The sequence below is a fragment of the Pholcus phalangioides genome, unplaced genomic scaffold (genome assembly GCF_987345545.1).
Source record: "Pholcus phalangioides strain wild (caught in Gottingen) unplaced genomic scaffold, Ppha-v1.0 ptg000017l_1, whole genome shotgun sequence".
NCBI lineage: Eukaryota > Metazoa > Arthropoda > Arachnida > Araneae > Pholcidae > Pholcus > Pholcus phalangioides.
Window position 1 is genome coordinate 68,547,804 of NW_028301610.1, and position 27,186 is coordinate 68,574,989.

At 39.2% G+C, this 27,186-nt stretch overlaps 1 protein-coding gene across 4 annotated transcripts in view; it reads left to right on the top strand.

The window, feature by feature from the left end:
• LOC149074679 (uncharacterized) overlaps positions 1-27,186 on the top strand; it is a 459,047-nt gene that overhangs the window by 332,676 nt on the left and 99,185 nt on the right. The gene's annotated exons all lie outside the window — the stretch shown is intronic.

The following is a 27,186-nucleotide window of genomic DNA, read 5'->3' on the forward strand; positions in this document are numbered from 1 at the left end:
CAAGGGGGCGCCAAAATGTGTGCTTGCCCAACTGACCAAGCATGTAGTTACGGCCCTGTGTACGTATAAGCTGGTCAGGTATGCAATAACAAAGTTTATATTGTTTGACCCTCTATTGTCCCATGTATATTTGAATATACAGTATATAATATAGTTATTTGCAGGGTCGCCACTAGATGCTTGGTCAGCTGGGGCAATCACGCATTTTTGCGCCCCGTGTAATTATGGAGAGATTAAAAGGTTAAATTCCCACCCCCCTTTTTCTCTGGTCCGGCGCCAGAGACACCAAACCTGCCTGCCCCCCCCCCCCAGTTGCGGCCTTGAGCAAAATGATGTAATACACATGTAATACATGTTGTAAATACACATGTTGTAAATACACATGTTGTAAATACACATGTTGTAAATACACATGTTGTAAATACACATGTTGTAATACATGTTGTAAATACACATGTTGTAATACATGTTGTAAATACACATGTTGTAATACATGTTGTAAATACACATGTTGTAATACATGTTGTAAATACACATGTTGTAATACATGTTGTAAATACACATGTTGTAATTACACATGTTGTAATACATGTTGTAAATACACATGTTGTAATACATGTTGTAAATACACATGTTGTAATACATATGACAAATAAATGGTTGAAGAACCTTTTATATTAATTTTTCTCAATTTTTTGATATTTTAGAAAGTACGTCTCTCAATACACAATACAACTATATAAGTAGTTGCAATATTTTTTTGTCTAGAAAGAGTTGGTTTCATGTTGGTGCCATTTTTTGAAAACTGCTGAAATTTTACATGTTCCAATATTTGTAAAATTGTACCAAATTGAGGAGCGTGGAAATAAAATTCGTGGAAAAAACTACAGTATTCATCTTAGCTAGGCCAATTTTTTTCTGTTCATAGATAAAATTAACCCAATAATGTCATATTTAAATACCCTTGGAGTTTACTGAGCAATCAGATTTAAATTCCCTAAGAGCATGGTTGGGGACACATACATACATACAGCTGTATGATGCCCTCAGGGCATTATGGCATTTATATGCCAAAAAATTGCATAACGACCTCGGGCGACAAATGCTTCCAATGAGTTAAAATCACGAAAAACTATTTTACCCTTAATTTACCATTTTAGATTATTTTAAGTCAAAATTAAAATTGCGGCGTGTTTTTCAATACGTTTTTATAGGCGGTGAACCATAGAGTTGAATATTCTCTTCAGGGCAGAATGTCCGGCAGAGAAAGAGGAGCATGGAGACGATCATCCCCTCCCTGTTCAGTGGAAAAAATTGTATTATTGACATAGGTGACAATGTGGTGGAGGCAAAAAATTCGCCGCCCGCTCCCGTTCACTATACACGCTACTTCGGTGATTCACAACCCCCCCCCCCCCCACCCGCCCCGTTCGAGGAGTCTAAATTCACTAATAGTCGGGCATTTAAAATGTTTACATGCTCCCAAGATTGTCGGACAATAGATTCGTTCAGCCCTGGTTTCCTCCCCAAACAGTAGCATAAAGTTCCAAATGTATTGCGTCAAAACATCGCAGCAGGAGTTCATGAATTTATACCTCAATCACACCTTCAACATTGAATTCATCAATTCCCATTACGATGAGTGTGCGGAATGCATTCTTAAATAACGAAATTCGTCAAAATTTTGAAAATCAATTTCAAACTCTAGAATCAACTGCTTCCGAATTAGCGGGAAAGTGCGGTATTCCTGTCGAGTGCAAAAAATACAGGGTACGAAATTTTTTTTTCATGATGAGATCACCGAAGATGAAGTTCTGTCGAATAGTCGAAGAAACTTCATCACGAAAACATATCTAGTCTCACTAGATTTCATCATTAACATCTTAACAGAAAGATTCAGGCAGTTCGAAGAAAGAGCGTGCAACACTGTCTCCCTGGATCTGATTCACTTTTTCGACGACGCGCAAGAAAAAATCGCTGTTTTGTCTAAAGAATACGACGATGATCTTAGATAAAGACGAACCGGTGAAGGAATTTCTTTCGTTTAGAAACCTCTACAAAGATATATCGGACGCCATAAAAGCATTGAATGTTTTTGTGATCTATGTAATGAACGCACAATGCTTTCATTCCATGTGCAATCATGAATTTTAGCAATTTTTCCAAATATGGAAAAATTGTACAGACTTTAACTTTGCCAATCAGCAGCTGTTCTGCGGAAAGATCATCCAGCAGGTTCAAAATGATAAAATCTTATTCTGGATCGACCATGAAAGAAGAAAGATTAGCGGGATTGGCTTCGTGTTGTGTCGATAGAAAGGAAATTAGCAAATGAGCTTGATATTCAAAAAGTAATTGAGCACTTTTCAAAGATGAAAAAAGGCGGAAAAAGTTCTGATTATGAATTTTGCTTTTGCAAAAATTCGCGTCAAAACTCAGAGAGGAAGTGGATCATGTAGGTTTTAATCGAACTTTTTTAGCTTCACTTACGAATGCAAAACTGTTGCATAAACATCCCATGATAAAAACAATATTACATAGTTCTAGAATCCCATAAATATTTTTTTTTCACAGTTTACACCAAACTATTATTTATATTTTTATTTTCAGTTAAAAAAGTTGTGTGAAAAATAAACACGAAAACAAAACGTAAACAAATGAAGTTTTTATCGAAATTTTAACAAGTTTCTTTGTATACTTATTTTTTTTTAATTGCGCCTAAATGAGGAACAGAATAAGGCGCCTTATTATATTTCGCTCCCCCACTGAAAAAAACCTGGCTACGCCACTGTCGTTATGACATTTTTATACTATTACTACTTTTTTTCATATAAATACAGTGTGTTCTGTGAAGTGTAACATTCCATACATATTTTTAAATATTGACATTTTTTGTTTGCATTGAATTACATTGAGCGCAGCTTATTTGCTCAATATAACTTCTCAAAAAAAAAAATTCCACTGGATCATTCAATACTTGTTCCAATTAAAGGGTTGACAGACGGTGGTCCGGAGTAAAAATGATAGCAGAACCAGGGTGATAACAGAATCCCGTAAATGTTTGGGGGAGCCGTTTTTTAGCCCTATGTTGTATATTTTATTAAGGAGGGGGGTGCCGAATCCTCTTTGTTTGTTTGGTTTTTTTTTTCTTTTTTGTTTGTTTTTTTCTCCGTAAAGCCGCGTTCCTGATAATTTCCCTCATGGTTTCTAGAATTTCCCTCTCGTGGAAGAGAGAAGCTGCTTCCATAGACTTAACATTGCATACATGAGTTGGGAAAAAAATTCATCAAAAATCAAATAAATTTTTTAAAAATAAAAAAAAAATATCTTGACAATAAGCGGTTTTTGTGGCATCCGCTAAAAAAAATGAAGTTCTGAGCGTGAAAACTATGCGAAAAAATTCTTGAAAAACCAACAATTTTACATTATGCTCCTGTTTGAGTGGGTCGCGAGAGGAATCGGGTGACGTCAAAACCAGTTTCATTCTTAAGCGCGCTTGCTAATACTTAACCTTATATATTCTACGTAGAAACCTTGGAGCAAAGCAACGAGGAGAGAAGAGATCCGAGCAGCGAAATCAAACACTGATTCCAATGCGCGTGCGTATAGTGGCTAGCACCGCAGCAGGGCGGGAACTAAGCGACAAAAGATAAGAGCAACGCATTCAAGATATTTTCTTTTCGCTGCTCTGCTCGCTTGTGTGTAGTTTGAAGATGGCCGTCGAAGGGCTTGTTTTCGCTGTAATGAGGTCGAAAATGTCTCCAAAATCGTTGATGTTAAGTTCTCTACGTACTTCAAAATAGTGTGGACGATCAAATGGAAACAGCAAGTATCGAATAATTTTCACAAATTTCCCGTCAAACTGAATCAGAAGGAGTGCAAATTTCAACCTTTAACCAGGGCCGTCTTAAGAGCATCATAGGCCCCCGGGCCAAGTGATTTTTCTGAGACCCTACCTGGCCAATTCTTGAAAAATTCACCTACTTCTCGTATTTCTGAGGCCCCTCTTCTCTTGAGGCCTGGGTGGGCCCATGCGTTAAGACGGCACTGCCTTTAACCTCTCCTTCAATATTAAAAGGAGGCACTAAAATGCGTGCTTGTCCCGACTGACCAATCATCTAATTGGGGCACTGTGTAATCATTTCTAGTTAGGTAGGGAGGTCTTAAAAAAAATCAATTTTCCCGGGGACCCCAAGATTGCTCTTAGGACGACTCTGCTCTTCCCTCCGAGTACGACAGTGCCGCGAGATATGTTAGGGATTATATTGAAGACAGTGACGGGGCTGTGATTCCCGAATGGTGAGCTACATCATCTTGAGATGCCATTGCTATTTGTACCGCAAATATTCTGATATTCTGCTGATACTTTTATTGAAAATTGTCTTATTACTACACATAGGCGTACGCAAGATTTTCTCAAGCGCTGGGATCGGGGTTTCATTTTTTTTCTGATGGGGGTGGGAGGCCCGTCATTTCAATATTTTCTGGGGGGGGGGGGACAAAGAACTTATACTCAATGTATGTATACACATATATCGCTTCTAGTGCATTTTTTAAAGCCGGGGAAGGGAGCAAGATTCCCCCGGACCCCCCCCCCAAATGACGGGTCTGGGAGGGGGGGGGGTACGTTTTTCCTGAAAAATAACACTATAATTTCGGTTACTATAATTCGGAAGAACACTAAAATGTTCTTCCGAAGGCCTCCACTATCTAGCAGGCTACATTGCTTTCAAGTGCCGAGACATCGATTCCACAATGGGAACTCCATCTGGGCAATTGATGAGAACACCTTGTCAAAGTTCATCCCAACTCGGGTGGATTTCCAAACTTTCGAGAGGACTCCTCCTAATTCCATCCCAAAATTGGCTTGAAAAAATCAGAAACTGGGAAATCATTTTTGCTGGACTGCACGGAACCTCGTTCTGCTCTGAGAAAAAAATAATCAAATCTCTGTGCGAAACAATATCATCAAAATATCCCGAAGTGAACTAAAAAATTATAAACACTTATGCACGAGTAAGAACATTCATCAGAATAAGGCAAGTAAATCTTCAGACGAAAGTTAGGAAAGCTTCGGAAAGAGCCCAAAAGAAAACTCGTAGATGGCAAGCTTCAAAAAAATGAGTGAGTAACACAATATTTTAACCTTCGCTTCAATTCCCCACATCTTTAAATAGTTCTTTCATTTCATCTCATTTATCTTTAATAGTGTTATTTTTCTTTTCCATATGTAACGAAACCTCGCTACAACGATAAATCCCTCTTCCACGCTATTTTCTCAAGTCTGGTTTGGAAATGTCTATACTCTAATGTTAAACTGCTGCCTCGATTTAACAATAATCCTTGTGAAACGATATTTGTTCTTGTCCCACATTGTATCGTTATATCGAGGTTCACTGAAATTTAGTGCATAGATGCTTAAACTTTGCCCGCAAGCCAGTCTGATCCACTCAATTTTATTCGGCTCGCTGTACGATTTCGAAAAAAATTATATTTACAAATACGCTTTAAGACAGGCATCTTCAACCCGTTGCTCGCGAGCACCATGGTGCTCCCTGAACCACCCAGAGCGCTCAATACTCGTGTACGATGTCATGCTCACGAGCACTTGATTAACAATTCCAATTAAACACCTTGTATACTTTGCATTCAAGGATTGAAATCATCCTGATTTCATGCATTCGTATGTCAAACTTGCTGTAAGGGTGCTCTTCTTTTGATGATGAGTACAGGCAGTGCTCGCGACTAGAAAAAAGTTGAAAAACCCTACTTTATAATACGTTTGGTTGAACCTAGCGTGCACAACTTCCGGCCCCCCCAGGTCCGAAATTAGGCAGTTACAAAGGGTGCGATCGCACAGGGCCGCAAAATATTAGGGGCCGTAAAAATGGGTTTTACTGCATTGATTATGTATAATATTTTACGCTAACTACATACTTTGAAAAGTCAAAACTTGCAATTTTATTGAATCCATTGATTAAAAATACGTCGATTTATTAAAAGCCACACACATATGGTAGTGAATCTGCAGCCACCCCCCCCCCCCCACATCCTTGGATGGGGGCCTTAATTTTTGAAAAGACCCCGACACTAAGATTTTTATCTAGCTTCTTTGGTTGAAATTCAAGAAAATTTAGACTTTTATATATGTATAAACATAAGACCGATAACTAAAGCCCTTACAGCCCGGTCTGCCTTTCCCATAAATTGGCCATGACCTTAACACTGTGATGAGCCCTCGGTGCAAGGGACTCACCCTATCAGACTTAAAGCGCCAGTCATCCCGTTTCAAAATCTTATTTCACAGTATTAGACATCAGGGCCGCAACTAGATGCTTGGTCAGCCGGGGCAAGCATGCATTTTGGCGCCCCCTCATAATGTTTAAGGAGAGATTAAAGAGTGAAATTTGCGCCCCCTCTAGCACAGCGCCTGGGGCACCAGAACCTGCACCCCCTCCCCTGTCGCAGCCGTGTTAGACATTATATTGTTTTAAATATTTCTCGTGAACGTGAAGCTTTGTAACCACCTGCACAGCCCATATCCAGTCTGCTTATGCGCTAGAACGGCCCTACTTACTGGGGCCTCCTCCTCGGAAAGATTTTTTACTGATCCAAATTCGAAGACCCTCCCCCGCCCCTAAAAGAAATTTCGGTGGATTTATAGAGCAAAAATTAGTTAACCTCTGGGCCCAACCCCTATCACCAGGACCGTGTGGCGTACCGATCTGAAGGAAGATTGCGATGCGTGAGACTGTTTGTTAGAAAAGGATTATGACGTCATGCAGACTGACTTTATTTTTTGTATTCGGTTCTTTTGCCAATATGCTAATTTTTAGTGTGGTTGCAAAGTATATAAGAGAACTAATCCTGTATTTTTCACTCACTTGATTTTTGTTTTATGTACTAGCGCTGGTCGTGTTATTCAACAAATAATTTTTAACCTTTTTAACAATTTACAACTATTTAATTAATTTTTTATTAATGCAACTTATGTTCTTAGTTTGAATAAAAAAAAACCTTCTAAATATTAAAAATTATGGAGTCACAGAGTGCTGCATTTTCGCCTCAACCGCAAAACTGTTCTTTTACCGGGCCGCTGAATGACTAAATCCGGTCCTGCCCCCGGGCCATAGGCACTGGAACCTGGGGTTGAGGCAGTTCGAGCCCCTCCCTAATAAATTTTACGAGGGGGGCTGAACCCCCCCGCCCATAATTAATAAATATACAATGCAACAACCACTGCCCCTTCCGCATAAGGGCTAGAGCCCCGTATATACGGGACAAACAGTCCCCCACCTATAGTGGTGGGATGACAGATTCCATACGGCTCGCGAAAAAGTGTTGTTAAGAAAGTACCTAGTGCTTACAACACGATAACTGTATCGGAGAGAGTTTGTGGCCCGCAGCTAAAAAGTACACGCCTGTGTAACACGTATGCAAAATCGAATTATATGGCCGCTGTGGTGGTCGAGTGGTTATAGTGCCGGACTCGTGATGCGAGGATCCGGTTTCGAACCCCACAGTGGTGGTCGGCTGAAGTTGGTTTTCTGTGGTTCCCAACTTCAAGGCGCAAATGCGAGCCGATCTCCCCTTTAAAAAGTCTCGCCACAGAGAGCAACAGTCCTACAACGGTAAATCATTCAACCATAACACTTCACTCATAGTTAGAAAAACTGGGGGCAGATGACAGCACTACACATAACAAGCATTACACAGAAACAAACTTTACGTCAGGTTGCACTACACGTACACGCACATTCCCGCATGTACCGGTTCGTTGGGGGGTTCCGCGGGGGGGGGGGGTGCATGTGTGGTGTAGCAGTAGTAGGTAGGGGCTCGGGGATTCATGATGTTCTTAAGTCAGCCACCTCGTTGGGCAATTTGCCTGTTGTGGCGTTGTATTTGTATATAATGCACTAATGATTGTGATGCAATAGTAACTATGCAGAAATTATTCAAGCATCAATTAAACATTTTGAAATTAATTTTATCCCTGTTTTCATTGTCATATGGCCCGCAAACTGAAGAGTTTGAACATCCATGTCGGGGCCCAAATCAGATATGGGGGGGTATCCGTGACCTGGATCAAAGACGTTTAGTTAATCAGTGAACGCATGTTGTTTAAATGTTGGAGCTCTTGGGCAGGGCCGTAACCCGGAGGGAAACGGGTGTGTCTGGTGCTCCGGATCCTGGGCTAAATTTTATCCTCTAACCTTTCTTTCGACATTACAAGGGGACGCCAAAATACTTGCTTTCTCCGACTGACCAAGTATCTATTTGCGGTCCTGTCCCAGAGCAAATGCTTCACTTCCACATGCGGAAATCAGGCCCTGTTCTATGTTCAACAAGTAATGTGGGCAGGGCCGCAACCGATGCTTGGTCAGCCAAGCAAGTACATATTCTGGCGTTCCCTTGTAATCAGGGTCGCAACTGGGGGAGGGGGGGAGAGGTGGGTCTCGTGCCCAGGGCATGCTCCCCACAAGGGGTGGGCTGGCAAGGCTCCAGCCCTGGAGTCCCGGGACGATTTTCATTATTTTTTGTTTTTCACGCTATAAAACCATCATAAAAGGGCCCGTGAAAATCTGGTCGGGGGGTCCGCAAAAGATTTCAGCCTAGGGGCCCCACTCCAGGATGTGGGGGCCATGGCTCAGGGTGCTGGCTCAGAGAAAAAGATGAAAACATAACTTATTCCAATTTATACATTCCCACTGAACGTTGAATATCAAAAGGCCATCATTTATGGGGAAAACATTTTCCCCCATTCTGATAATTCCCTTTCCGTTTCCCTTTTTGATTTTACAAACGTGCATACTTCCCATTGATTTAACATTGCATACATGGGTCGAAAAAAAAATCTGTCAAAAAGGAAAAAACTTTCAAAAAAATTAAAAAAAATACATTTTGATAATCAGCGGTATTTGTGGCATCTACTCTGAAAAAATGATAGTTTTGTGAATTAGAACTATGCAAAAAAATGATCAAGAAACAGTAATTTTACTCAATGTTCCAACGGGAGACGGTCGCGTGAGGAATCGGGTGACGTCACTTGATTTTTCGAAAAGAGTAGCCCCTCCGTCTCACTATGTGTTCGGCCTTACCCACCTGTTTGGTTCCCTTTGACCCACAACTTGAAACAAAATTGCATTTCGTTACAAAATTAGAAACCATAACAGCCAAATCATCTAACAAGGTGGCTGGCAAAAAGGGAAAAAAATAGAAATGTATAGTATTAGAAAAAAACACCCCAAAAAATTACGGTTGTCGTAACGGTTGTTGTTGTTGTACGGATGCACACACATTAAAGCTTTATACACCTATTTTTCCGAAAATAGCATCTTTTCTTGAGAGATCCTCACAGTTCAGCGTCCAGAACACAAATGAGTCCCCAACAATGTGAGACACTCGTTTCTATACTTTTTTCATTTTACTTTTTCATTGTTGCAAATGCCTGTTGGATGAACTCATTTGAAATAGAGCGACAACAATCGAAAGACGATGCAACAATGGATTCATTGTTATCCACAAATGTGATATGTATAAATAGAGGTGCATCCTTGAGGTTATCCTCAGATTTGTCTCCGATTCAATGGACGTTAGATACACTAGTAGGTTAAAGAAGTAATTCTTACACTGGGTTGGGTGGTCGTATCCATGGAGTATGATGAATACTGCGGAAGATTTGATCAATGAGGTTGGGGGAAAAAACTAGATACACCCTAGCATGTTGAACCATGCTACGAGGGCCTGTCCATTTTATGCAAACACGCATATGCAGGCGAATCTTTCTTCTGTGGGAAATCTCTCGAAAGTTGAACGAAGTGTCAGAGGACATCTGTAGTGGTGGGTACTGGAGAGAGTCGAGAAGTACAGGGGCCCGAACCCGGTCTTGTCAACAGGGAGGCTGCCCTATCACTGGGCGTTATTCCGCTCGTCCTGTATTTCCAGCTGACAACTGATGAGGGGTGATGCTGGACGATGAAGGGTGCTCTCCTGTGACCAACGCGGCAGAGAGATTCTGAGACATGTTTCAGGAAACCTTCTACTGAGGAGATTGGGGTGGGAAACAATGCCATTTTAACAGTATGAATGCACTCGGTTCCCTCAAAGCCCGATACCATTAATGCTAATTGCATTTTAAGGTTATCGTTGAGTCATTCTTTTAACGAAGGCTCAGAGGCATTAACCGAAGGCACCTATGTGTTACGATGGTGCTGTTGTGAGGTATAAAAAGATACAGTAATGGAAAAAATGTTTGTGAGTGCTGCAGTGATATAATTAACCATGCCGTGAAAATTCGACCATCGTGGTGTTTTAAACTGATTCGAGATCCATCTGAAAAGACAATGCCGTGCTATTCGCTTGTCTATGTCTCACTTTGAACGCACCATTGCATTAACATACGCTTGTGGGATAAAGTGAAATGTATGGGAAAACGATGGTTATATACACCGATTTTTCATAATCGAAGGGATGTGGGATGGCAATCCAGATTATTGACTATTTTTCATCATCTCAACAAATAAAACAAAAGAGGTGGTGTCATGGCACGGCCGCTTGGTTGATGGCGTAGAACATGTAATGGGGCAAACTGGAGAATGAGAATAAAAGAATCTATCGGAGCACAGTTTAAAGAATTCAATTTACAAATACAAATACAAATACAACGCCACAACAGGCAAAATGCCCAACGAGGTGGCTGATAAAAAGATGCCCATAAAAATATGGTTGTCATATGTTTCAAAAATACAGCAACCCAATTAAAAATGCAATTAACACAAATTACAAACAATATATACACATGATAAAATATTATACAATGCCCATAAAGAATACTTATGGTTGTCTTATTCTAAGAATGGATAGCTTCTCGATTTACCCCAACATGTTTATCATATTTCTTTTTAAACGTGTCAATTGTGTTACAATTTACTACCTCCGGGGGTAAGCTATTCCATTTATTAACAACCCTATTGGAGAAAAATTCCCTGCGACACCATAACCTTGCATTGTCCCTCACCAATCGATACAGGTGTCCCCTTGTAAAAGCAGTCGATTGGCGGTGTACTAAAAGTTCATGGTCCATCCTATCCATCCCATTGAAAATTTTGAACACTTCGATCATATCTCCTCGACACCTGCGTTCATCCAATGTAAACATATTCAAAAAATGAAGTCTTTCTTCATAACTCAAGCCCTGTGTGCCAATAAGGACACGCGTAGCTCTTCTCTGCACCCCTTCAACCAAGTCTATGTCCCTCTGTAGGTATGGTCTCCAAAACCTTACAGCATACTCCAGTCCAGGACGAACTAAGCCTCGAAAAAGCGGAAGAATGACTTTAGGAGAACGCGAAGAGACCTTTTTGAAAATGAGACCAAGCATTCTATTCGATATTTTGACAACCGCTGAACAATGTTCAGAAAACCTAAGTCGCTCGTCAATGAGAATTCCCAAATCGGTGACTCTAGTTGCATCCGGGATAGTGACACCATTCAACTCGTAAGAGAACCGTGGGTTGTTCGAACCAAAATGAGCGACCATGCACTTATCTACGCTAAACGTCATGCTCCATTCATTTGCCCATGCTGCAAATGAATGGAGCATGACGTTTAGCGTAGATCACGCAGGTGTCGAGGAGATATGATCGAAGTGTTCAAAATTTTCAATGGGATGGATAGGATGGACCATGAACTTTTAGTACACCGCCAATCGACTGCTTTTACAAGGGGACACCTGTATCGATTGGTGAGGAATTTGTTACATCAAGTATTTATGCAAATACGAGTATAAAATTAGAAGCCTGTACATTTATTTATTTATTCAATATTGCTTGGCCGAGGCCTGAACGAAGGAAATCAGATACTGTTTTACAATTAATAATGTTTGACGGGACGTTGTTCCAGTCGGCTATTGTTCGAGGAAAGAAACTAAATTTGAAACAATCTGTGGATGCAAAGTTTGATTTGAATTTTTGTGAATGGTTAATTCTTTGTGATAAGTATGAAGCTGGAGTTAAAAAGTTGGAAGTGTCGATATGAAAAAGGCCACGAAGGATTTTGAAAAGGAAAGGTAATCGAGCGATATATCTACGGGTAAAAAGCGGTTGCATATTGAGTTGGCGCTTGAGTTCAGTGACGGAGGCAAAGGATGACCAACAGTTAAGAATGAAGCGGGCGGATTTATTTTGAATAGATTCAAATTTGTCTGTGTTTGAGAGAGTAATGGGGGGGGGGGGGTGTCCCAGATTTCATAGGCATTTGAGAGTACAGGAAGGATGCAGGTTGGAAAGCAGAGATGTCTGATGTGACGGGTGTGGTTTTTGAGGTTTCGACGAAGAAAATAATATTTTTTGGAAGCATTTATATACATTTATATATATTATAGACATTTATATATATTATAGACATTTATATATAATATAGACATTTATATATAATATAGACATTTATATATATTATAGACATTTATTATATGTTACGGTAAAAGCCCGAAGAGTGGTAAAGACATAGGTTTTACCAAGTCGAGTTGGTAAAAGCCCGAAATACGCTTGAAAACGTATACATTTCGGGCTAAGCTGACATTCAGTAACTTTCATAAAAATTAGTAAAAATGCGAATTTTTTAATTTTCTTAAATTTGAAAGCTTTTCATTTATTAATCACAACGATCTGATGCTAATTAAGATCATAATTAATTAACTAATTAGTCTTTCAAATTCGTGAAAATGAGTAAAATTGCGAATTTACTAATTTGCATAAATTTGAAAGCTTGTCATTTATTAATTACAACGATCCCGATGCTGATTTTTTTTTTTTTCATTTCAATTTCATTTTTTATTTTCGTACATGAATATTACATTGCATTTTAAAACTTGTATGATTATTGATACAAGTGAGAGCATTGAACAATGTAACAAAAAAACTGCACATGTACAGTAAATGATTACTGCCCATGTGCATCATTCAAATTCGTAAGAATTAGTAAAATTGCGAAGTTTAATAAATTTGAAAAGTTTTTATAGCTAGGCTCAGTGAGGGGGGGGGGGGGTGTTTGACAGTAGCAATCTGTAAAACCGTGGTGGCCATGGTTCGATATGCTCGCGTGATATAAATTAGAGCTTTTCTTTGAATCACGTCCATCTCTGATATTTGCCAGGAACCGAGCAGAGGGGAGAAGAAAACCAGATAGGGGAGCCCCAAGGGTAATCTTTCGATACAGTACAGTTCTGTAGAGTGTGTTCTTCAGATTACGTTGGTATCTCCACTCTGCACTCAATAATCGTCTGAAATGATCCAGCGTATTGGTCGTTTTTTAAGTAATGTGCGCGTGGTAAAAAAATTAGCTTGTTGGCGAACCATATTCCTAAAATTTTGAGACCTTTTCGGCAAATTTAATTCGTTCCCGGTTAATTTTGATAGTGGAACTCTTTTTCCTTTGTTTTGCCAGAAAAATGATTTGGATTGTTCCACTTACAAATCATTTTGTTGTAACCATTCGTAGATCTGTGTCAACGCAGCGTTGGCAGAGGCTGTAATTTCAGTGGTTTCTTTAGCAGACACCAAGAAAAGGCAGTCATCGGCAAAGCCTTATGTTGTGACCCCGGGGCGCACTGGAGTCGAAGTAATGATTCGAATGCAGTATTCCAAAAACCGGGTCCGCTACATGAGCCCTGGGGGTAAACTCAAACCTACGTCTTGGATGCTGCTGCTGTACTTGTGTTAAGAGTTAAGGTGCGCACCGAGAAAATGTTCTACAAAATTTTTCTTAGCTGAAGAGGAATAGACATCCTTTGGAGGTTATCAGCTATTACCTCATGACGCACACAATTGAAAGCTCTCTCTCTTAATGTCGAGGGAGATAATATTCCTTCCTCCTATTCTCAATCTGTTCCATTAGAAGATGATGAAGAGCATCATCCGTTGATCGACCCATACGAAAACCAAATTGAAGAGGATGAAGGAGGCCGTCTCGCTCAACATAGTTAGGAGAATCTTTGTATAACAAGTTTTTTGTGAAGCTCTCCCAAATTGGAGGTCAGCGTAATGAGTCGAAGTATTTAAATCATCGGCTGCTGAATTGTGACTGAAATCTTTCAAGTGCGTTCCATAAGAACTGAGAGTAAAATATTATATATATATAATTTTTTTTTTTCCGCCTATAACTCTTTGTGAACCTCTTAAAGCTTTTCCCATCTTTTCTGAATCAATCTGTATTATTCGTAAGATCGCATGTTCCTCAAATAGTGTCTATGCAAGAGGGCTGGTCCAGATGGTCGTTTTGGAGTTTTGGATCGGTATTGATGTACACACTTCTGGAAAATGGCTTGCTAGATGTTGCTCTGCTATATCTTTTGGTGTGGAGCTGGACTGCACTGGAAGCTGCATCTGCGTTCACCTAGGCCGAAATACTGCCTTATAGGGCATACATACGCCGTAGTAGTTTGCGTGCAGAGACTATTGCAGGAGCTGGATTTGGTTTGCGTTACTTCTCGTTTGAAAAGTGCTCGAGCCCTTCGAAAGGAGGCCATAGTGTCCCGGATATCCTGTCCAGTCTTCTTCATACGGTTTAGTTTTCTCTCGATGGCCGTACTTGCCATTTTTGTCGTTTGAGATTCTCCGTCCACCATTTGATACCTTTTGGGTGTGAGTGGGTTGTTTTTACAATCTAAGATAGTCTTGCATTTAATTTTTATTAATTCCATCAGTGTTGTAGCATGCTGCTGTAGCTGATTTTGATCGCAATTGTATCAGCTGCTCCTGAAATCTTTAAAGTACCGCATGCATACTCCCTTGAAAACGACTTAATCTTCTTTGTGTGGTGTGAAAACTTCTATGATGTGGTTGGTAGAGAGTAAAGTGAATCTATTCTAATATTGAGACAGATCCTTTCTAATACTAAGACAGATCCCTTCTAATATTGAGACAGATACTTGTGCGTGCTCACTTAGACTTTTGTTTAAAACTGAGCACAACTCAGGTCTATCGCCATGAGAAATTTACTACCTAGTGAGTTGTGCCGGAAGCCGATCGTCACCTAATTTTACACATATACAAAACAGGACCGGGATTGAACCCTAGGCTGCTTTAAAAGTTCGTTAGAGCTTGGCAAATGCCCGAAATGGGCAAAAAAATCGTCGGGCGTCAATGGTTCCTGGGCCCCAACAGTCACTTTTGGAATGTCTACGCTCACTTATCCTATCCACTCGTTCATTTTTTCTTTCATGTATTCTTCGGAGGCTTTAGCCAAGGAGTTTTCAACAACTGGCCACATGTGGCCTTCGAAGCTTTTTGCTGTGGTTCGCCAAAGAAAAATCTTAGTTACAGAATATATGGAAATGCTTGGAAAAAAACTCTTGAAGGAGAGAGGGTATTCGAGAGTCTGAAGTACATCTGAAGTCATCGAAGGAATTCCACCAGTGATAAGTTTTCATTTTTTATATTGTTCATTATGGAAAAATCAGATTCGCACGAATGTGAAGTTAAGAACGAAAGAAGTATTGTGCTTGTTTGGTATTATTTCAAATCCGTAGACAAGCTATCATTATGGAAGCAGTTATCGATGAAATCAAAAAAATTTGTTATATCTTCGAGTGGTTTGCCAAATAAAAACTGTGAAATCTTTGCAAACTCTTTTACTGAATGCTAAAATGTTATGATAAAATGATGACAAATATGGGAGATGAATTTTTCTTATTTATAATCGTTATCATAATTTATGAGTTGAAAATACAGTAATTTCAATCATTGATTTCAATAAAGGCTTCATTGAAAAAACCGGAACATTTTTACGAAAAAGTCAGCATAGCAAAAGTTGCGTTAAAATACGGGAATGTCCCAGGAAATACAGGACGGTCTCAAGTAGGTCGCCCTACTCATACCTCTCAGTTCCGCTGCAAAAATGTCCCAAAATTCCAAAAAGGAATTAAGTCCATCCATTTAAGACTGGCACATTCTAGGAGGGAAAGAGAACATTAAAAAAACAGCATCTAGTTGAGCGTGTGTAGGAGCCTTAATACGGCCCGATTAAGATGTTTGGAGGCGCTGAAGCACTTGAATGGTATAGGTGTTCCCCCCTCTCGCTAACGCTTTTATTTTCCTACTTGCAAAGACTTTGATAATATAGCCGAAGATGATGTTTCTCGCCGCTATTACTATGAGGGTTTTGACAGCTGGAAGATAAATCCAGGAAATGAAATTCAAGTTCCCTTGCGGGGACCCACGTCCTTTCACCTGCCGGGTGAGCGTACTAGGCCACAAAGCCAACGAATCCTTCTTTGCTTAGAGCTTATGTGTGCTGAATGGGGATGTACATGAACAGCCAGAATTAAGTCAGGCCAAAGCTCACAATTTCTAACACTGCCAGCAGATGGAAATTTATCCGAAATTGATGTCACTCTCTGCTACTAAAGTTTTGACAGCACTCCATGTTAGGTCTGGCAGTTCATGTACGGTCGCGTTCAGCGCACAAGAGCTGCAAGGAAAGAGGATTCGGTGACTTTGTTTGATATTTCTATCAGTTCCAAAAGTTGCGTAAAATAAAATGGAACAACTCCTACCCACTGCGCTTGGAACCCACGCTGTTTAAGGAATGACTATGATTTAGAGAATAATTCTTTGAACCAACTTTTTGATTGGAAATTCATTTAAACATAATTAATAAGAATATAAGATTTTTGGCTATTTCGAAAAACATTAGTTGGCCAAATTACTATAATGAATTGGCCAAGAGAATCATAATCAATCATTTTCAGAATTTGTAAATTACAGTTATTACGATTGATATCAAAACTGTACAATAACATATTTTCTAAAGTTTTCCGATTGGTTTTGGTTGTTGCCGAGGTGAAAAAAGCCCGAAATGAGCTGTAATTACAAAGTTTACTGCCAATTATAATTAAAATATACGGAACATGTGCACTCGATGGCGTGCGGGAAATTAGAAAAATTCATGAACTTGAATGAAGAATTAGTTTATTATGATTAATAAATGACAAGCTTTCAAATTTATGAAAATGTGTAAGTTCTCAATTATTTAGTAATTTTCACTAATTTGAATGACTAATTAGTTAATTAATCAAGATCTTAATTAGCATCAGGATCGTTGTGATTGTTATAAATTTGAAAGCTTGTCATTTATCAATCAGAAAATTCGCAATTTTAGTCATTTTCACGAATTTGAACGACTAATTAGTTAATAAATTAAGATTTTAATTAGCACCGGGATCGTTGTGATTAATAAATGACAAGCTTTCAAATTTATAAAATCAGAAAATTGACAATTTTAATAATTTTCTCGAATTTGAAAGACTAATTAGTTAACTAATTATGATCTTAATTAGCGTCAAGATCGTTGGGATTAATAAATGACAATCTTCCAAATTTATGAAAATTATAAAATTGGCATTTTTAGTCATTTTTACAAAATTGAATCACCAATCAGTTAATTAATTGTGATCTTAATTAGCATCAGGATCGTTGTGATTGATAAATTACAAGCTTTCAAATTTATGAAAATTAGTAAACTCGCAATTTTTTTAGTAATTTTCATGAATTTGAATGACTAATTAGTTAATTAATTGTGATCTTAATTAGCATCGGGATCGTTGTGATTAATAAATGATAAGCTTTCAAATTTATGAAAATCAGAAAATTCGCATTTTTACTAATTTTCATGAAAGTTACTAAATGTCAGCCTTTACCAAAGGGCTTGGTAAAAGCCCGAAATGTATACGTTTTCAAGCGTATTCCGGGCTTTTACCGTAACATTTACGGGGTGATTATAAAAAAACTATCCCGACATATGGGCCCCTAACTATCATACCATTCACAGAAACTGAATGAAATTTTGGCATAAGGTATTTTGAGGTATGCGCTCAAGAATGATATGGAAAACAACAGTGTCAATCTAACAGTTACGGTTACAGTGAGAAAATTTCGAAAATATCAAATGGCAACTGCAATCTATTTCGTTAATATAGATGGCAGCATCTAATAGACCTTATTCTGTGCTTTGTTTATAATGTCCAAGTGATTTAAGATTGCTGTCTGTTCTGCTTCTGTGTCTCACGCTCTCTCGAGCATTCGCAATCATGTAGCTAACGCGTTAACATCTATTTCTATTCGTGCTTCATCCTTTATCATGTGTATGTGTATAATAAGTCAAAGAGTTCACTTCGTCTTCTATCGTCTTCCACTCGGACGAATGTTTCAGCGAGAATGAAACATAAAACTGGCGACGAACTATGGGATGTTTACCAAACTGATGCCTGATGAGAGCTGGTATGTTTATTTCGACATTGCTTTTCCTTATCACGCTCGAGTTTCGCGTGGCACTGGTATCTATTTATATTGATGTTTATAAAATTCTAACATGGCAACTATTGGGTCTATGCCTGAGTTCGATACCTCAAATTCGGGGTCCTGGGATTTATATATACAACAGCTGACTTTTTTCTTGGAAGCAAATGCGATAACGGTTCCTGAAAAGAAAAGGGCTGTTCTTTTGGCTGTGTGCGGAATAAAAACGCTAGGGATTTTGCGTTCCCTTGTGTCGCCTCAGCAGATTTCTGATGTGAGTTTCGATAACATACTCGAACTACTGAAGAATCATTTCTGCCCAAAACCCTCCGAAATTTATTGCAGATTTCAATTTCATAAGAGAGTACAGTTAAACAATGAGTCAGTAAATTCGTACGTTACCGAATTAAGGAAATTGGCTGAAAATTGTAATTTTGGTGCTACTCTTGCTGAACGATTGCGCGATCAGTTGGTATGGGGATTACGAGATGAAGGAACTCAACGGAAGTTACTGGCAGAGCCAAAATTGAATTTTGACGATGCTGTTGCCAAGTGCCTTGCAGCTGAAACTGCGTTTTCTCAATCAAAACAAATTCATTCTCAAAATTCTCAAGTTTCTAATTCAGGAACTTCTGATTTCGTTGATCAAGTGAAGTGTAAAAAGAAATTTAATTCGAAACAAAAAAATGTTTCAAAGGATGATTTTTCTAATAACAGTTATGTATGTTTTGGTTGTGGTGGACGACATGACCGTTCTAATTGTCGTTTCAAATCAGCGACTTGCAGGCACTGTGGCAAGAAAGGGCATGTACAAACTGTATGCCGGGCCAAGAGTATTCAGAAAAATAAAGCATACACACATAATACACATGAAATTAAAACCGAAAATGAATATTCGAATTCTGTAGTTAACTTTTCTGGTTTCAAACAAGGTATCGAGGTTTTATTGAACAACCATGCATTAAAAATGGAGATTGATTCTGGATCTTATTATTCTATAATTTCTAAAGAAACTTTTGAAACTTTGTTTGGTTGCTGCAAACCTAAGATTAGAAACACTTTTGTGAAGTTGCGGGATTTTCAAGGAAATTTAGGGCGCGGTAGCCCGGTCGATAAGATGTTCGCCTAAAGTACCAAAGGATGCTAGGAGGTGTCGCGAGTTCGATACCCGGTTCGTCCTTGTCAGAAAACTTTCCTGACAGGGGTACAACAAAAAAAAACAGCGACTTGACCGCAGCAAAAAAACTGCTACCGCAGGGAGTCCCCCATCGAGGGGTTAGCGCACCACCCTCTCGATGAGTATAAAAAAAAACAAGCCTGCCGTTCGGAATCGGCAATAAATTGTAGGTCCCGGTCTAATTAGCCCTCGTGTGCAGAAAATGACCGTGGTGCGACAAAAATGATCAATGATCAAGGAAATTTAATTTCACTTCTAGGTTCATGCATAGTAGAAGTACAATTTCGGAACAAGAAAGTCAGATTACAATTGCTAATTTCAAAATGTAAATGCACAAATATTTTGGGTTTCTCATGGTTTGAGCCTCTGGGTATTTCATTGAATGGAGTCAAAAAGATTGAATCTAATCCTGTGGATTTTGTAATTCAAAAATATAGCGAGGTTTTTGATGCTGGATTGGGTACATTTGCGGGACCTGTCGTGTCTTTACCTCTTGATCTTCAATTTCCTCCCATTCGACTCAAGGCTAGGAATGTTCCACTTGCAATGAAACCAAAAATCGAGATTGCTTTGAAAAAACTTCAGGATGAAGGAGTTATTGAACCTATTTCGAACCCAAAGTGGTCAACTCCTGTTGTTCCCGTTATTAAACCTTCAGGTGACGTTAGATTATGTGGGGACTATAAGGTAACTTTGAATAAGGCTATGAATGCTCACCCCTATCCAATTCCAGCTGTTAATCAGTTACTGTCAAACCTGAAGGGTGGAGGATATTACGCTAAAATAGATTTAGCTCAGGCTTATTTACAGCTTCGTGTAGACGAAACTTCAGCCGAGGCCCAGACAATTGTAACTCACAAGGGTGCTTTCAAGGTTAACAGATTGCAATATGGTGTTAATGTTGCTCCTGGAGTTTTCCAAAATATGATCGAAAATTTGTTTTCAAATTTGGAAGGAGTAGTTCCATATTTTGATGACGTTTTGATCAGGGCTAATTCTCTAGATCAATTAGCATCAAGATTAGAATGCGTGCTAGACAAACTTAAAAATGTCGGATTACGTGCTAAAAGAGAAAAATGTCTTTTTGGAGTCACTGAAGTTGAATTTTTAGGGTACCGTATCGATGCTGCGGGTATTCACCCTTCCAATTCGAAAATTGAAGCAATACGTTCGACTCCCATTCCAATAAACAAACAACAATTGCAGGCATTTTTAGGACTGATAAATTTCTATAACAGTTTTCTTAAGGATAAGGCTACAGTTGCGGAAGTGTTGCATAGATTACTGGATCAAAATGCACCATTCAAATGGTCAAAGATCCACGATGATGCCTTCAATTCTCTGAAGGAATTGTTAAGTTCGGATTGTGTGTTAGTTCCTTTCGATGAAAAGCTTCCCATTGTGTTGGCATGCGATGCTTCACCTTTTGGAGTTGGTGCGGTTTTGAGTCACGTACTTCCTGATGGTTCAGAAGCACCAATAGCTTATGCCTCGAGAACTTTAACTACTACAGAACGAAACTATGCTCAAATCGATAAGGAAGCTTTGGGTATAGTATTTGGAGTAAAAAAGTTTCATCATTTTCTGTATGGTCACTCATTCACTATAGTTACTGACCACCAACCTCTCTTGGGAATTTTCAATAAAAATAAGCCCACGAAAGAGATTTTATCTCCGCGAATGCTAAGGTGGAGTTTGCTTCTAAATGCATATGATTTTTTGTTAATTCATAAGCCGGGAAAGAAAATTGGTAATGCGGATGCCCTAAGCAGATTACCGAATGCAAAACTCCCGAATCCATGGTCACTTCTCCATTAGAAGTGCTATTCATAGAAGAATTAGAAAATCCACCACTTCATGCTGTGGATATCTCAAAAATGACTATTAGAGATCCAATACTTTCTAGAGTGTTGAACTGGGTACTAAAAGGTTGGCCTGTTGAGATGAAAAATTCACAGTTTCGAACTTATTTCATAAAAAGGAATGAACTATCAGTGCATAAAAATTGCTTATTATGGGGAAATAGAGTAATTATTCCAGTGCCAGGTCGATCTCGAGTTTTAAGTGAATTGCATGTCGCGCATCCAGGCGTTGAACGCATGAAAGCTCTTGCAAGATCGTTCGTATGGTGGCCAGGCATGGATGCTTATATTGAAAACTACGTAAGAAGATGTACGAACTGTCAACGTACAAGGCATGCACCTCCCAGAGTTCCAATCCATCCGTGGGAAATAACGACAAAGCCTTGGTCTCGAGTTCACATAGATTTCGCTGGACCATTTCAAGGACAAAACTTCTTGATTTTGATTGACTCTTACTCCAAGGGGACTGAAGTACGACGAATGACATCAACTACTGCCACCGAAACCATCGATGTGCTGCGCGAGATTTTCGCTACTCATGGTTTGCCGGATGTTGTAGTTTCCGATAATGGACCTCAGTTCACATCTAACGATTTTCGCCGTTTCCTAGAAAGTAATGGTATTCGTCAAGCACTGATTGCTCCTTACAGACCATGTGCAAATGGTCAAGCAGAGAACTGTCCAGTCGGTGAAGGACTCTCTAAAACGCATCGTTTCAGGTTCCTGGAGAAAGCGTCTTTCCAATTTCCTACTTCATCAACACATCACGCCATCTTCAGTAACAGGGGTCAGTCCAGCTGAGCTGCTGATGGGAAGGAGGCTGACAACTGTCTTGGACCGTCTTCATCCAGACTTGGTGGGTGATAGAAGGTGGAAACAAGAGCAAGATGCAGCTACAGAGCAAAAGCAACGAAAAGTGAGACGATTCGATGCCAAAGATGCTGTCTACATCAGAAGTTATAGCCAGGGTGCATCCTGGATTCCGGCTACTGTTGTGAAACTAACCGGACCAGTGTCATACAAAGCCATCACCAATACCGGAGATGTTGTCCGACGTCACGCTGACCAAATGATGAGCCGTTATCCTACAGATCCTACAAGTTCAGAGATTTCCGGATCGAGTCCAATTCCTGCAGATGTGTCAACAGAGACTAGTGCAGAACCTTCAAGTTCAACGTTTGCAAACGAGCAGATACCAAACGATAACGGAACTGTGGCAACAAAGACTCCGAGACCGAAACGAACAATCATTCGCCCAAAACGACTGGGAATCGACGACTTTCCTAACTAAGAAGGGAGGGGTGCTGTGATCTATTTCGTTAATATAGATGGCAGCATCTAATAGACCTTATTCTGTGCTTTGTTTAATGTCCAAGTGATTTAAGATTGCTGTCTGTTCTGCTTCTGTGTCTCACGCTCTCTCGAGCATTCGCAATCATGTAGCTAACGCGCTAACATCTATTTCTATTCGTGCTTCATCCTTTATCATGTGTATGTGTATTAAATGCAATAAGTCAAAGAGTTCACTTCGTCTTCTATCGTCTTCCACTCGGACGAATGTTTCAGCGAGAATGAAACATAAAAGCAACACCAAGTTTTTTGTATTGGAATGCGATCTCCATACTGAAAAACACTAAATAGCGTTGGAATGGCACCTGTAGCACCAAAATCCCCGGAGCTAGGCAAGGAAAAAGGACTTTGCCGTGCACCAGAGCATTAATGTTCGTTTCATTCGTCACACCGTTTCTTCGGCTGAGATCCCAGCCTGATTAGTCCTCCACTAGGTCATGTGGAAAATTTGTGAAACACAATAAAATGCTTTATTTTATGCTGCTTCTCTGTCCTTATTGGTTGTCCTCACTTTTAGCCTATCTACCGCCGGTGATTTTCATGCTACAGTTGCCGTTCGAACGCTATTTAGGGTTTTTCACAATGGAGATCACATTCCAATACAAAAAACTTGGTGTTGCCATTTGATATTTTCGAAATTTTCTCACTGTAACCGTAACTGTTAGAGTGACACTGCTGTTTTCCATATCATTCTTGAGCGCATACCTCACAATACCTTATGCCAAAATTTCATTCAGTTTCTGTGAATGGTATGATAGTTAGGGGCCCATATGTCGATAGTTTTTTTTTATAATCACCCTGTATATGAAAGATGTAATCAACATGAAGATTCCAACGGAGGTCGGCAGAAATAATTACACCCAGATATTTATAATCAGAAACTTCGGTCATTGAGGAAATTATTGATAGTGTCAGAAGAATCGAGGGGATGTCTTTTTGCGAGTAATTTTCATAAAAACTGTTTTTGAATTAAGGGATAATTGCCAGGACGAGCACCATTCCGATACAATGTTGAGGTTGTTTTGGAGAGATTCTTGGTCGGATTCGTTGTGCACTGTTTGGTTGATGACGCAATCATCTGCAAAGAGTCTGATATGGCAATTGATGGAATTAGGGAGATCGTTAATATAAATTAAAAACAATAATGGCGAGAGGACCGATCCCTGAGGCGTGCCAGACTTAACTTGGAGAAATGGGAAGTTCTGGCCCTTGAAGGAGACAAACTGACTGCGGTTGGTAAGGAAGGCTTCCACCCATTTAAGCAGTTGAACACATAGGCCAAGGTTTTGAAGTGTGAGTAAAAGTTTATTTTGGGGCACACTGTCAAAAGCTTTAGCGAAATCCACGAAAATTATATCAGTTTGGACGTTTTTGTCGATACTGCTTGATAAATCCTGTATGAAAAGAGCTAATTGGGTAGTTACTGATAAAGATGATGGAAAACCGTGTTGATTTGCGAAAAGAAATTTATTGAATCAAGGTGTGATCGGATTTCCTTGGCAACTATGTGCTCAAAAAGCTTGCAACAAATAGAGGTGGTTACGACGGTTTTTAGCGAAGGATATGAGATCTTTAATGTCGCGTGTTGAGGCTGAGATCTTATTTCTGCGAGAAAGAGTTAATTGAATTCAAGTTTGGAGACATTTCGGCGAATACTTCTTTTTAAATGGATAATATCACGATTGATCCAGAGGTTAAAGATGTATTTTGAAGAGGTATTTTTGATGGGAACAGAGGCTTTGCATTTTTCGATGACAGCTTTGAATTTATTCCAGAGAATATGAACATTTGAGGAAGATGATGAAACGAAATCAGCTCATTTATAAAACTTGAAATGCAACCGATAATCTTATTGGTTGCATTTTTCAAGTTTTATAAATCAACTTTTATGGAATTTCTATAGTGTAACCCCGGCCTAAGGCTTATATGACGATATAAAAATTTTATAAAAGCTTTCAACTTTCAAACTGCAACCAATAAGCTTATCGGTTACGTTGGTCGGATTTTGCAAATATTGTATTTTATAAAATTTTTAAAAAGAATCTCTTAAAATGAAAATTTATAAAAAAAATTATTCCCAATTTTTTTCTCTGAATTGGTTTGATCAGTGACGTCTAAATCATCATTTCACAACTCGAAATGAACAGAACTTGAAAGCCACCTGTGGAAGGTGGGGGATTGAAGTTACTCAACGTCATGTTCATTTAACCTATTAACAGTTTTATCAAACTTCTTTTATAAAACTTATTTTGTAATACCGGCTTTAGTGACATATGATTTGAAAAAGGGCATAGGGAACAGCAATTGGCTGTGATAATATTGATGCCACACTCCACACAAATATGACAGATGAGCCAACCCTGGGTTTTTAGTATCTCTAGTATGGGTTTGGATGTTCTATCTGTCGTCACAAGCCCTATAGCAAAATACTATATCCACATAAAAAATGAACAAACGGGGGGAATCATAATTGTAAGGGAGTCAAAGGTTGCTTAGAGAAATCATGCCGAGCCGAAACCGATGAGGCTACAATTATGAAATCTGGTAAGTAGTTCCATTTCATGATGCTAAGATTTACTAAAAAAGGATTTTTGAAATTCGAATCCTAAAGGGGGGGGGGGGGGTTGGTCTAACAGTTTTACAGTATGTTCTGTTAATGGACCGACAAACTCAGAGGGTTGTTAGTAGGCATCAAGAAGAAAAAAAAAATGGAACATGGTGTCGCAAACCATGTTGAGAGGCTGAAAATCGCGAAAAACGCATGCAGGCTGTGAGTCCAGAGGAGACGAAAGGTTGATGTCAGTTGATCGCTGAATGCGTTCGTGCGTTCACTCACCATATCTGACGTAGGCAGCGTCGCGAACCGCATGCGCTGGGGTTGGATCACACGCTGCGGACGGCGTAAATTAGCGCTATTGCGGTAGTAAGCACGTATAGCGATTGTCTGTTTCAATGAGTATCGTGATGGCTGACTACACGAACGAGGAATACGCTGATAAGCGTCTGATTTACGGTCGAGCAGATGGCAATGGGCGCTTAGCACAGCGGATTTACCAAAAGCAATATCCGATGTTTTCCGCACCATACTACCTTTCCCACGATCGATCGACTACTACGGGAGAAGGGGCATCCAAAGCATACCTGGTATCTTCCAGCTCGTCCGGGAATCGTTTTTACGTCGTTGTGGACACTATAATGACGTCAGCGGCCACCACTTCTAATAAACTCTTGTAATTAATCAAATGTTTTTGTAGTTATTATTGTACTTTGTGTCGTTCCAGCATGACCTCGAAACCTGCATGCGTTTTACGCGATTTTCATCCTCTCAACGTGGTTTGTGACACCATGTTTCATTGCAATTTTTGTTCCTCTCGATGTCCACTGACAACCCTCTGAGTTTGTCGGTCCATTAACAGAATAACCTGTATAGAGAATCACGCCAAGCCGGAATTGCTGAAATTATAAATACGAAATTCGGTCAGTATTATATTTTACTAGCTATAATACCCTGCGCTGTCCGTGTTTTCTTCAATTACTGAGGATTGAAAAAATGACAAACCAATAGAAAGGCATAAACTATTACACATAATACTGGCAGCATATTAAAGAAGTGACAAACCATTGTGAAGGCATACACATATATGAAATGCATAGCTAGGGAACCGCGGTAACCAAAGTAAACATTCCGAAAGTGATTGTCGAGGTTCAGGAACCATTGTTGCCTGACGGTTTCTCACCCATTTTGGGCATTTGCCCTGCTTTGAGAAACTTTTAAAGTAGCTTATCGTTCAATCCAGGCCCTGGTCGAAATATATATGCAAAATTTACGATGATTAATCAAATTTTAGATTTGTATAGAGAATATGCACACAGACAGAAAATCAATTTTATTTGTATATAGATAATGTATATATACCCATTATTACATGGGATTTCTGAAAATTCAAACCTCAAGGGGGTCATGAGGTATTCAAATATTATATGGGGGAATCATCACAAGGTAATTTTCAGATTACCGAATCCACTCGAGCGAGGCCTCGGGTAACAGCTAGTACAAGTATATAATTCGTCATGTTCAACATTCTTTCCGTAAACTACCTTTTAATTCTCTGCAATTTCCAACAGTCCTTCATTTTGCAACCCATTAATAATTTTTCTATAATTTTAGCAACTAAAGGTGATTTTGCCGACTTATGGTGACTCTTTTTGGTGACAATTGGAAATGTTCTGTATTTTGTCGTATTTAAAGATTCCAATTTTAAAATTTTTTAATGAATTATTGGTCATTTTGTCATGATGAATGTGTTTTTCTCCCTTTTGGGTGATATTAATTTTCGTTTACTGTGTGAGCGGTTCTTCATTTCCCCAAGCTTAAACAATAATTAGCCGATTTGTTGAAAATCACTCTTTTTGGCTATAATTAGCAATATCCTGTATTTAGGACCATGAGTTTCTCTATGAGATATCCTAAATTATGAAGGGTTTAATTTTTCATTTGAACTCG